Below are 10,956 nucleotides of genomic sequence, written 5' to 3'. Positions count from 1 at the left end.
CTTGCTCCCTGGTCTGGGTACCCACATCAAAATTCTTTGCTATAGGAGTGCTTTGATTTCCTCATTGTAACCACCAGTTTAACCACTTCCCTCCACTGCCCCAATCCTGTTACAACTCTCTTCTCTTTGCCCCAGTATCCATGTGAGGCTGGTCTCATGGTCACCTATTCCCAGGGTACCAAGCAGAAGATGGATCTAAAGCTCTTCTGCTTTCGGCTTTCCCTTCAACCTAACTAATATCCCACCCCCCATGATTTTAATTCCAAGAGGTGTAGGCAGATCATAATATACATCTGAAGGGCTGTTTTCTTTGCCTCTCTTTCCTTCCTAGTATCGCCACTCCTGAAAGAGAAAGGCTTTCTGCTCTTTCTTCCTTTCCAAAAGAAACTTGATGATGTCAGATCATGAGTTTCCTCTCCTCTATGATCTATAATAAAACCCTGCCACCCAATTTGTTCAACCTTGTTCTCAGCACATTAATGGGAGCTAAGAAAAAATTGGAAAATATTTTTCCCAACACATTTTGATAGTCAAACTTATTGACTAGCTGAAAAATTACAATGTTATTGTTAAAAGCTGAACATTTTCTTTTCCTTTGTATTTCTATTGTAATCATCATAACTATCCAGGAGGCAAATGGATGCCTCTGAAACCATTTGTTTATTCTTGCAGTCAGCAAAAATTTATTGAGTATATATTATGTTCTTGGCACAGTTTCAGGTGCTTATATGCTAGTGGCATAAGCAGACAAATGAGAAAGATAAAGAAGGAAGGAGGAGTGAAGCAGAGAAGGGCAACTGGAAGTTTTGGTGGGAGAAATACTATTCTCAATAGGGGGGAAAGGCCTCACTGAAAGCATGACTTTTGAGAAAAATCTGAGTTAATCATCCAATATCTGGGAGAAGACCATTTCAAGCAGAGAAAAATAACAAGTTCAAAGGACTAAAGGCAGGAAGTGGGTCTTTTTGGAACAGGAAAAGGGGAGATGAGATGAGATAGATACTAAGTGTCAGAACATGCAGGGCCTTGCAGGTTAGAGTTGGACTTTGGTTTTCACTCTGGGTGGCTCAGGAAGCCAGTGGAGTCTATTAAGTGAGGAATTATATAATGTGAAGTAAGTTTTAATAGTCTTTAAGAGGAGAGCAAGGGGGGAGTAAGAAAAACATTGGAAGTTATTGTAGTAATACAGGTGAGGAGTGATGGTAGCTTAAACCAAGCCTCTGTCTGTGAGAAAGTGGCTAAATTCTGGGTATATTTCGAAATTAGAGACATCGAGATTTGATAACAAACCAGAAGTGGAAAGTAAGAGAAAAAAGAGAAAGAATTTGGAATGGCACCAAGATTTTGATACTGAACACTTGAAAAATGGAGTTGTACTGAACCGTAGAGTAAAAATGTGTACCTTTGGAGTGGGAAGGATACCAGGACGTGGCAAACCTGAAATGTCTATTAGATATCCAAGTGGGGATAAGTCAGCAAGTCTATCTGTAGGTTTAGAGTCTAAGGGAGGGATCTGGGTTGGAAACATACAGTCTTTCATTGTTACCATATTAGTCTTAATTATTACCTAAGTGTAATGAAAGCTGCCTTACTTGACAAAAAGGAAACAAAAAAAGAATATAGTGAAAGAAGTTAATGAAATGCCTAAAAATGAAACCTAAAATCTACTTAATAGATTTTAATGAACACTTAAAATCCTTCCCCAATTACAGATGTTGAAGTAAAAAGATTACAGAAGGAAGTTATTCAATAGTTCTTAATAATTGATAGTATTCAGGTTATTTTTAAGTTTCAGTTATCTGCATGGCTTGTCCTTTCACTTCCTCCAAGTTGTTGCTCAAATATTTCCCTCTTAATGAGGGCTACCCTGACTAATGTAGTTAAGCTTCAGCCTACTTCTTCCACCCTCCCCCACACTAAATCTTTTTAAACTGCTTCATTTTTTGTTTACCAATAGCATTTTTTATTTTGTGAAATATGTGATTTGCTTATGTCTGTTCATTGTTGCATTCACACAGCTTGCACACAGTTTTTAATCCTGCTGATCTCACCTACGATTCCAGCTTTGGCAGCAGTCACTGGTCCCTGGAGAGCTTTGACCGGCTTCATGCAGTTGCAACCTGAAGGTGTTTCACCTCAGACCCACATCTTAAATTCCTGCTTTAGTGTTTCTCTGATATTGCAGACTGGCTTTGGGAACCCACTGGATACAAAATTAGTGTGACCTGAAGGTGGGGGAGTTAATTTTGCAGGGCTACCCTTGGCCAATGAGAGACAGGCATTTTCTTCACTCGGGCAGATATTCTTGGATGCTTCTCATAAAGTATCCCATGGGATAGAACACTTAGTCACTCAGAGTGGGGACCAACTTATTGCATCCATTAATTCTTCCACCATCCTTCTTTCATGCCCCCTATCCCTAACTCCTATCCGCTGAGATCATACTCCTAAATTAACTACTTATACTTAATTAAGCCATGGTCACAGGCTCTGCCTTAAGGAGAATTCAGGCCAAGATTTTTTTTTTTCCTGTTTTCCACAACTTCAGCTGCCCAACGGTAGCTTATTATCCTAAGCATCCAGAAGATTGTTTGGCATATAACAAACTTTCAATAAATATGTGTTGAGTTGAATTGAATATAATTTGGTTTTCCAATTACTAAATCAGATAAGGATTAAAAATTTGGGACTTCGGTGCCAAAGTACAATTATCAAAATGATATATTATCCTATAGGCCATTAAGCTAGACTTATAGGGAAGTTCAAACATTTATGGCTTTAGAGAGTAGAGCTTAAAGGGACCGCATGCAGGAGGTATACTGCTTGGATCGTGTGTCAATTGCCGCCTGTGCGAATTTGGAAAGTTCTTTAATGTCTCTGTGCTACAATTTTCTCATCTCTAAAATGGGAATAATAATAATCTCTAGCTCAAAAAGTTGTGAGAATTAAATGAGTTAATATATATATGCTACATAAATGGCATGCAGTAAGTACATTATACATGTTTGCTGCTATTATTATTATTATTATAATTATTATTGATTTCCACCAAATGTATTTTGGAGACCTAGCATCAAATTAAAATAAGTGGACATTGCCTGAATTTAAAGTAATCTAACTAAAAATTTCCCACAATTTTCTTATATTTTAAATGTTTTATTTACAATTAATATTTATTCTAATAAACATTTAAACAATATAGAAATACATAAGTTCCACAATCTGTTCCATTGCCCCTCTCCAGATGAAGTCTCATTTTTTTCATGTATGAGTTCATTTTTTTGCTAATAATGTCAGCCTCATTTGTAAATACGTTATTCAGTTAATGATAAATATTAGAACATCATCATTTCTTAACTGATCCTTGGGCCCCAGTGCAAGGTGCAGACAACATCAGCTTATTTTGCTGCTCTTAAGCTTGTGGACAAAACATCAAACTAAGTCTCAGAATCCTGAAATCTCATCGTGTGTGAAGTGGGGATTGCCATGCCTACCCCACCATGTTCGAGGGAGAATTAAATGTCTTAATGATCAGGAAAGGGCCTAGCACAGACTCTCTCACATGTAGTTGAAAATCAATAGCATTAATTGAAATCAGTGCTAATTGGAATAGCACTAATTGAATCCCATCCATATCCCACACTTCTCTGAGCTTGGTGCTGTGATTTTCTCAAGAATTTAAACACAACGTTTTAGCCTTACACATGTCTCATTAGTACTTGGCAAATGAAATGCACTTTCATGAAAATAAATGTTCCAGAGATGGATGTTAGACATTGAAACTTTTTCATTAGCCATAAAAGCACCAGTTACAGAGTTATTTCAGCTGCATTTTAATTTGTAATTTAATTTAGTGGGTCATAATGAGAATTACTAAAAGCAATCTAATCTGAGTTCTTTAAATTCTTTTAACTTGGTGCTATATACTGAGCAAATAAGTTTATTAAGCAAGCTGCTTGTATGGCATGATGACACCCTGATTCAAAGACTAACCTGTGTTTTACAAAGTTTAAACTTATAATACATGCTAAGTGTGATTTTTAAGGTAATAAAGATAAGGTAATGAATGGAACACTAGAATTCGTGATAAAATTAATCTCTAACTGAATAACCTTGATTTTAAGCTCACTTTTTAAGTCTATAAAATATACGATTAGGGAATGTAGAAGGAGATTATAACAGATATCTCCTATTTCCTCTTTGGTATTTATGCCAAAACTCTACAAGGAAGGTCCTGTATGCATTCAAGACATTATTACTTGAGCAGCTGGGAAACTCATAGAGTCAGACTAACGCAGTACTTCCATGAATATGAAGGAGGCAAGAAGACTTGTTAATTTTATTCCAGACAGCTGCCAACTTGAGGATATGTCACACATAGTCTTGCTATTATAAGGTGATTTATGGATATTGTTATATACTCAGCTTAGCACTTTTACTGCTTCCAGGTTAAGGTCCAAGGGCTCATGGGATCTGTAACCTCACATAATAGAATCAAAAAGATGAGAAAAACATAATTTCCAATCATTCGGCCCTCTAATATGAATTTATTTACAATCACTTTGACTCCTGAAACTTTAGCCCTAATCTCACATTACAAGTGAGATAATTTAGCATAATAAAATTGTGCCTTTTTACGTCAGTGCCAATTAAGTGCCTGAGGCAGAGTAGGTACCAAATTAAATACTCTAGTAAATTTCTGTGGCTTCATTTAAAGGGAAATGATAATCTCTACGGTAAACCAAAATACTGAAAGTAAACACATACGACATTTTTACAAGGGATTTCTGAAACTTAAAATGAACTAACATTTTACTGAAATATTTTACTTGATATCATACTAATAATTACTGAAAAGAATTATGACCATATAAAAAAATCACTAAAATTATTTTCAGAACAATTCTTCAAAAATATGTTTCTAGAATCTAATTATCCCTTTCTGCCACCTTAAGAATGTATTTAGGCCATTGAGGCTATGTACAATGGTAACATCTAAATACTGAAAACCTCAGAAATGGAGATGAAATCTCATTGTGTGTGAAGTGGGGATTGCCTAATTCTAAACTTCTTGAGATTATCATTTTTTGGAGGTGTTTCCTGCCCAGTTTTAAATGCCTGGTGCTAAAAATGATAAGCAACAATTCTGTCAATAGACTGCTTATGTTTCTTACTTCATTCTTCTCAAAGTGACAAAGTGCCTTGATTCCAGCCGTGATTCCCTGGTCTGCTTTGGCATTAGGTTTCCTCTGTGAATGTTAAAGGCTGAAACTGAGCCCAGAGCCCATGAGCACGTGATCTGAACATTGCAAGAGATACCAAAGAGGGAAGTTAACTCATCTTTCTGCCTCTAGGAAGAGCAAACTGTGCCCAAATATTTCCAGAGGAATAATTCTGCATCTCAATGAGAGTGAAAAACTAAGGAGTGGGAATTTCCTTCAGAAACTAGCTTGCATACCTTTGAACTATTTCTATGCTAATGCAGTTAGTGTACAAGGGTGGTATCTCATGAGCACAGCCAGAGTAGCACATGACTGGGATTAGGCATCTAGCTGTTCCAGATCCATTAATTTGCCTGAGAAAATTCCTTTCACGGATTAAACAACTCCATAGAATATAGCCGTTTTTATACATATTACGTGAAGATACATTTCTAGTCAGTATTTTTCCATCTCCTCCCCTATCCCCTTTAATTTCTCTTTCCATTGTTTCCTTCCTCTCTTTTATGTAGTCATCTTTCTTCTTGGCTAACCTCAAAGTTTAGCTCACTACCTTGACATAATCTTTCCCCTGACCTTTGATATTCCATTGGATGCCAAATTCTGTAATTATTGCTTCAAAAAATGACTCCAGAACCAGTCTCTCTTTTCCATCCTGTAGCTACTATATTACTTCCATTTTTTATTTTGTTTTGCTTCGATATAAATTAGTCCCCCTACTCTTCTTGCTTTGTTTTCTCTTTAGCGCCCAAGTATGCACTGCTGCAAAGTATTATTATCAAGCACAGACTTAATCCTGCATCAAAACCTTCAATGGTTTCACACTATCTGCTGAGGCATTCAAAATCCTTGACCTGGTTCTTACACCTTTCTCTACCCCCATCGCCAACACTCATCTCATCACCCAGTTCCAGCCTAACTTTTTAGCTTTACCATCCACTCTTTCTCTTCCACATGGATGACAATCTTCTAAACTATACAAAATTTCTTGAATATGCTAATTTTTTAACATATTTTTCCTAAGCCCATGTCTTTGCAATCTTGTTCTCTTCATCTAAAATTTTATTCTTCTAATATTTACCTATTAAAATCTGAATTCTCCTTCAATTCCTAATCAACCAACCAATCAACCAACTAGCCAACCTACCAAACTAAAACAACAACTACAGTTTACTGTACAATCCTAACATGTCAGGACCATACTGAACATCCTACATACATAATCTCTAATCCCTACCCAATGCCTACTAGGAAGATATTATTATAATTATATCACAGGTGAAGAAACTGACATTTGGAAATGTCAATGATTTTTACCCTAGGCTGCACAGCTAATAAGTAGTATATGGCACATTCTGGTAGTTACCAACCTAATATTCTTTCTTTCTTCTTTTTTTTTCTTTAATATTTTTTGGGGGTGTGGGGGTAACAGTGTGACCAGCTAAACCAAAAAGAAGACAAAAGCTGCATATATCCCAACCTCTTACAGCAAGGAGTGTCTTTTGACATAGTTCTAGCCAAAAAGACTTAAATACAGTCTGCTGGAGATTTTAACAACTTTTTTTTTTTTTTTTTTTGCGGGGGGTATGTCTCTACCAAATCTCTTCCTTCCTCCTTATTCTTTAGGTAGCAGGGCTGAGATACCTGTTAAAGCAGGAACCATCTTGATTGAGACTGTCAGGTTGAGAGATGAACACTAAGGAAGATAGAACAAAAAGATGAAAAGAGCCTGAGATATGGATGGTACTGGGAGCTGCTACCTTGTCACTCATCAAGAAATTCTTGTTGGGTAAAGAGACTAAAGTTTAATTTAGTTAACTAATACATTGGGTTTTCTGTTGTACATAGCTGAACATAATTCCTAACTCAGACATGATGGAAATGGGTTTGATATCTAGATCTGTGTCATTTGGATTCTTCTTTAGACTACATCATCACTGCCTTCTTCATGGAGCAAATTAAACTTCATCTGAATTTTCACCTTGGAAATAAATTTTTCTTTCTTCTGTACTCCCATAAAATTCTGGGGTACTTTTAAGGGATACTTTTAAGGCCTTTATGATTTTCTCTTTACATTTGGAATTTTTATGGTAGGTTGTAAATTCCATAAGATCATCATCTATAAATTTTTTTCTTCCCTATATGTAAATAAATTGAATGAATATTTACTGCATTGAATTAAAATTCATAAAATTCACTTATAGTTCTTCATTATCTGTGTTGTCTATGAATTATTTTCAATCTTCTTTAAATTTTTTATGAACATAAACGTGACCCAAATCACACTGGGTTGAGCTCCCATTAAGTCTGCCAGAAACCAGCTCCCTTAGCTCTGAGTGTTTCTTAGTTTATTGCATGAGGGATGCTTAGAAACAAGGCCCCCCTGAGCTGCTGCCTCTGCTGCTGCTGAGACTGCCACTCTGCCCATTCCAGACTTGGGGGAGGAAATGCTTTACTCCATACTGAGGCACAGATCTTTTTCTAATTACTCATGGCACAACTGAGTTCAGGCTATAACTTTATGGGAAAATGCAAAAGAGTAGAGAAGGATACCATTGAAGGAAAACAGAATATTTACAACTATTTTAGACTCAGACATATTGGCTTCTAGCATTTTCTGTCCTGGCTTCCACATGACCAAGGCAGTTCACCTCTACCCCCATTCCCCACCAAAATGCCCATGGCTCTCTAAGGCTGAGAGTCCAAACAGACCACTAGCCCCAGAAAAAGACCAAATATTTTTTTCCTCATCCCCATCATGAGGCCTCCTTCCCCTAGGCTTCTTTTCCTCATTTCCCATGATGGACGGTGGAGACAATCATTTCTTTTAAGGGATACTGAAGCTTACTCATAGTGAGGCTGCGCCTGGCTGTCACAAAATAACTCAAATTTGTTTTGAGTTATTCTGATAATCTGTAGAAACTTTGTTATGTGAATACAAACCTGATCATAGTCTGATTATAGTGGATAGATTACATTTTGGATATTATACATTACGATTGGTTTCTAGTGGCTGTTGAATTTTCTCAACAATACTCTCACATTGCTATTGTCAATTTTGTCACTTGTAGGTGATACTGTGATATTGTCACTAATTTCCACAAATAAGAATTGAAATTTTAAAATGTGGTGATAAAGTCTTGATTTCAAGTAGTTTAAGGAGCTAGGAAGTATGAATAAATTTTTAATGTATTTTGTAGAGAAGAAAAAGAATAGCTATCAGGACCAGAGTTGTAACCTGAGGGACTCTGAGGGACCAGGTTTTTGCTAAATAAACATGAAGAAGTAGGAAGAGGAGAATGGAATGGAAGAGAAGTAGAATAAAAGGGAGAAAGAAGAGGAGACAAAGAAGGGAAGAAAAGAGGACAATAAAAAGAGAAAGACATTTCCAGTAGAAAATATTAAGTATAATTGATTTGGGGCAAGGTTTAATAAAAGTCACGTGTGTAATATCCTGGTATTCTCCTATGCAGTGTACAAACAGCGCTCTGTGCTCATAAAAAGGAAGAGAGAGCTCAAGAGATATGTCTTTGAAGAGAAATTATTTAGGACTTAAGTTAGAAAGCATTTAAAATTAAGTATCTTTTCAAGCACAAAAACAATATAATTAAACTAGGTTCTTATAAACATGGCCAGTACTCTATACCATATATTTTCTCAATAATTTGTTGGTCAGTTTGTTCATAATTTTGAAATGCTTTATGATGCTTTATTATCAAACTAAGACAGTCTTTAATAACATATTCTGATTTTAAACTACTATAGTAGAAAGTTGTAAAATATATTATTATTTTAAATCTTTTTTCAAATGGGACACCATGGAACTGAGGCTGATGCAATAAAAAGTTGCAGAGCTATTCAGCCTTGGGATTCAGTCATGAAGAGAGAGTTGCCAACTCTGCCCTACCAACAGGAGAGTGTTTGCTTCGCTAGTGTCTGGCCTCCGGGACAGAAAGCAGGCTGTCTGTAGCCTCTGTAAAACTTAAAGTAGTTCTTCCCTTTGAGAACATGATCATCATTTGATTTTTGATCCCTTCCTGAAATCTTAGGAGATAGAATAGACACTGACTAACAAGAAAGCAAATAATGAGGAGAAATTGAGTAATACATTTTAATGATTTTTGTAGATGAAATCATAATGATTGTTGGTTGACATGCAGACTCGGTTGGCTAAATGATACATGTGATAAACTCTTTACATTCTTTCAAATCATAGAATATCATATTATTGGAAGTAAGTTATTTCAGATTGAGGGACTCTTAAATATTTATGTTTTTGAGGTCTTTGGACTGTTATCAATTACCAGGACTAAATATAACTGATGTGTAAGTTTTCATTAAAGTTATATGAGCACATCCTGGTATTCTTAAACACAGTGTACAAACTATGCTCTGTGTTCATGGGTAAAAAGAGAAAGCTCAAGAGATATGTCTTTGAAGAGAAATTATTTGGGAATTAAGGTGGAATATGTAGTTAGATGTCTCAGTGTATATTGAAGGAATATACCCCATTTTGCCCCTGAAAGGAACTATCTTATCTCTCTCCCTCTGTGTTTTCTTGTTCCATGCTAGCAGACAGCCTTGGATTACAAAGCCTGCTTGTTCCTCCCTAGTAACTGTCACTGCTTTCTGCTGGCCCTTCATTTAGCAGGAGAGGGGTTCAAATGAGTCTTGATTAATAGATCTTCATTCCTTTCCTTCCCATGTCGCTCAAGCTCTGGTATTATAAGATTAATGCTAAAGGTATCTATGCTCTCTTAAATGGCTCAAATCCTACCAGCTGAAGTTTAGTTAGTTAAATGTATATGCTGCTTCTCCTCATCCTCCACCCCAAACATTACCATAAAGTACCAAGTGCAGTATAGGAGAGGTTTATTAACAGTACTTAATATAAAAGGTTTTATTTTGACATGCATGTTTTTTCTAAATCAGGAAGTTATTATCTTTAGAACAAAAATTTAAGCATTATTTAAAATTATTTTGAAAACTCATGGTAGATAAAGTACTTTTCCATATTTCTGGCCTCCAAATGTTGGGCTCTGATCTTTGCCAACGTGTTCCATTTTATTAACTCCATAAATATTCTGTCATCAGCATCTAGCTGGGAAAACAGAAACCACTTTCGGTCTTTCAAATAGAGGGAATTATTACAGAGAATTGATCACCCAAGTGATGGAAAACTGAAAAGCTAAACAAGGATTGATGAAGTCAACCCAGAGAAGCTCTAAACACCCTCAGACTGGAAGGACAACAGAGGAATGTGTGGCAACCAGAAACCAGAAGCTGGACTCAGGTTGGACCTAGCACCATGACGAGAGGTGATTGCTGGAGGTAAGGAGTTGGGGTGGGAGTGCTATCTAGCAGGAGCTGGAGCCATGGAGGAGACATGGGTACTGTCAGAAATTCTCTAGGATGCAAGGAGACAAAGAAAAAGTATGCTAACTTCTCCGTGTAAGGAAAACTCCATTAGGATAACAAAATCTTGCCTTTCAAAGTCTTTCAAAGACTCTTTCTGTATTTTGATTCTGAGGGCAGGAATCAGCCATGAGCTAACCTGAATTTTGTTTAATAGAGATATTCATGGTGCCATAAAACCAGAGTCAGTAAGTAGAAGGACTGGATCATCATAGGTCAAATAATATTTAGCAGTGAAGTAAAGCGGGGTCATCTTTTTACCTTCTTTTTACATTATAATGTAAAATGTAATGATTAGATATAAATTCTGAAAGACTTTGAT

General features: G+C 36.3%; 1 long non-coding RNA gene across 1 annotated transcript in view; it reads left to right on the top strand.

The window, feature by feature from the left end:
• Positions 1-10,956, top strand: part of LOC111738684 — a 51,988-nt gene that overhangs the window by 23,398 nt on the left and 17,634 nt on the right. Inside the window, exon 2 of the long non-coding RNA XR_002779918.1 lies at positions 10,314-10,550. This is a non-coding gene — a long non-coding RNA (uncharacterized LOC111738684). The remainder of the gene's footprint in view (positions 1-10,313; positions 10,551-10,956) is intronic.

The sequence above is a fragment of the Pteropus vampyrus genome, unplaced genomic scaffold, assembly GCF_000151845.1.
Source record: "Pteropus vampyrus isolate Shadow unplaced genomic scaffold, Pvam_2.0 Scaffold2, whole genome shotgun sequence".
Taxonomy (NCBI): domain Eukaryota; kingdom Metazoa; phylum Chordata; class Mammalia; order Chiroptera; family Pteropodidae; genus Pteropus; species Pteropus vampyrus.
This window is presented reverse-complemented; position numbering and strand designations above follow the sequence as displayed.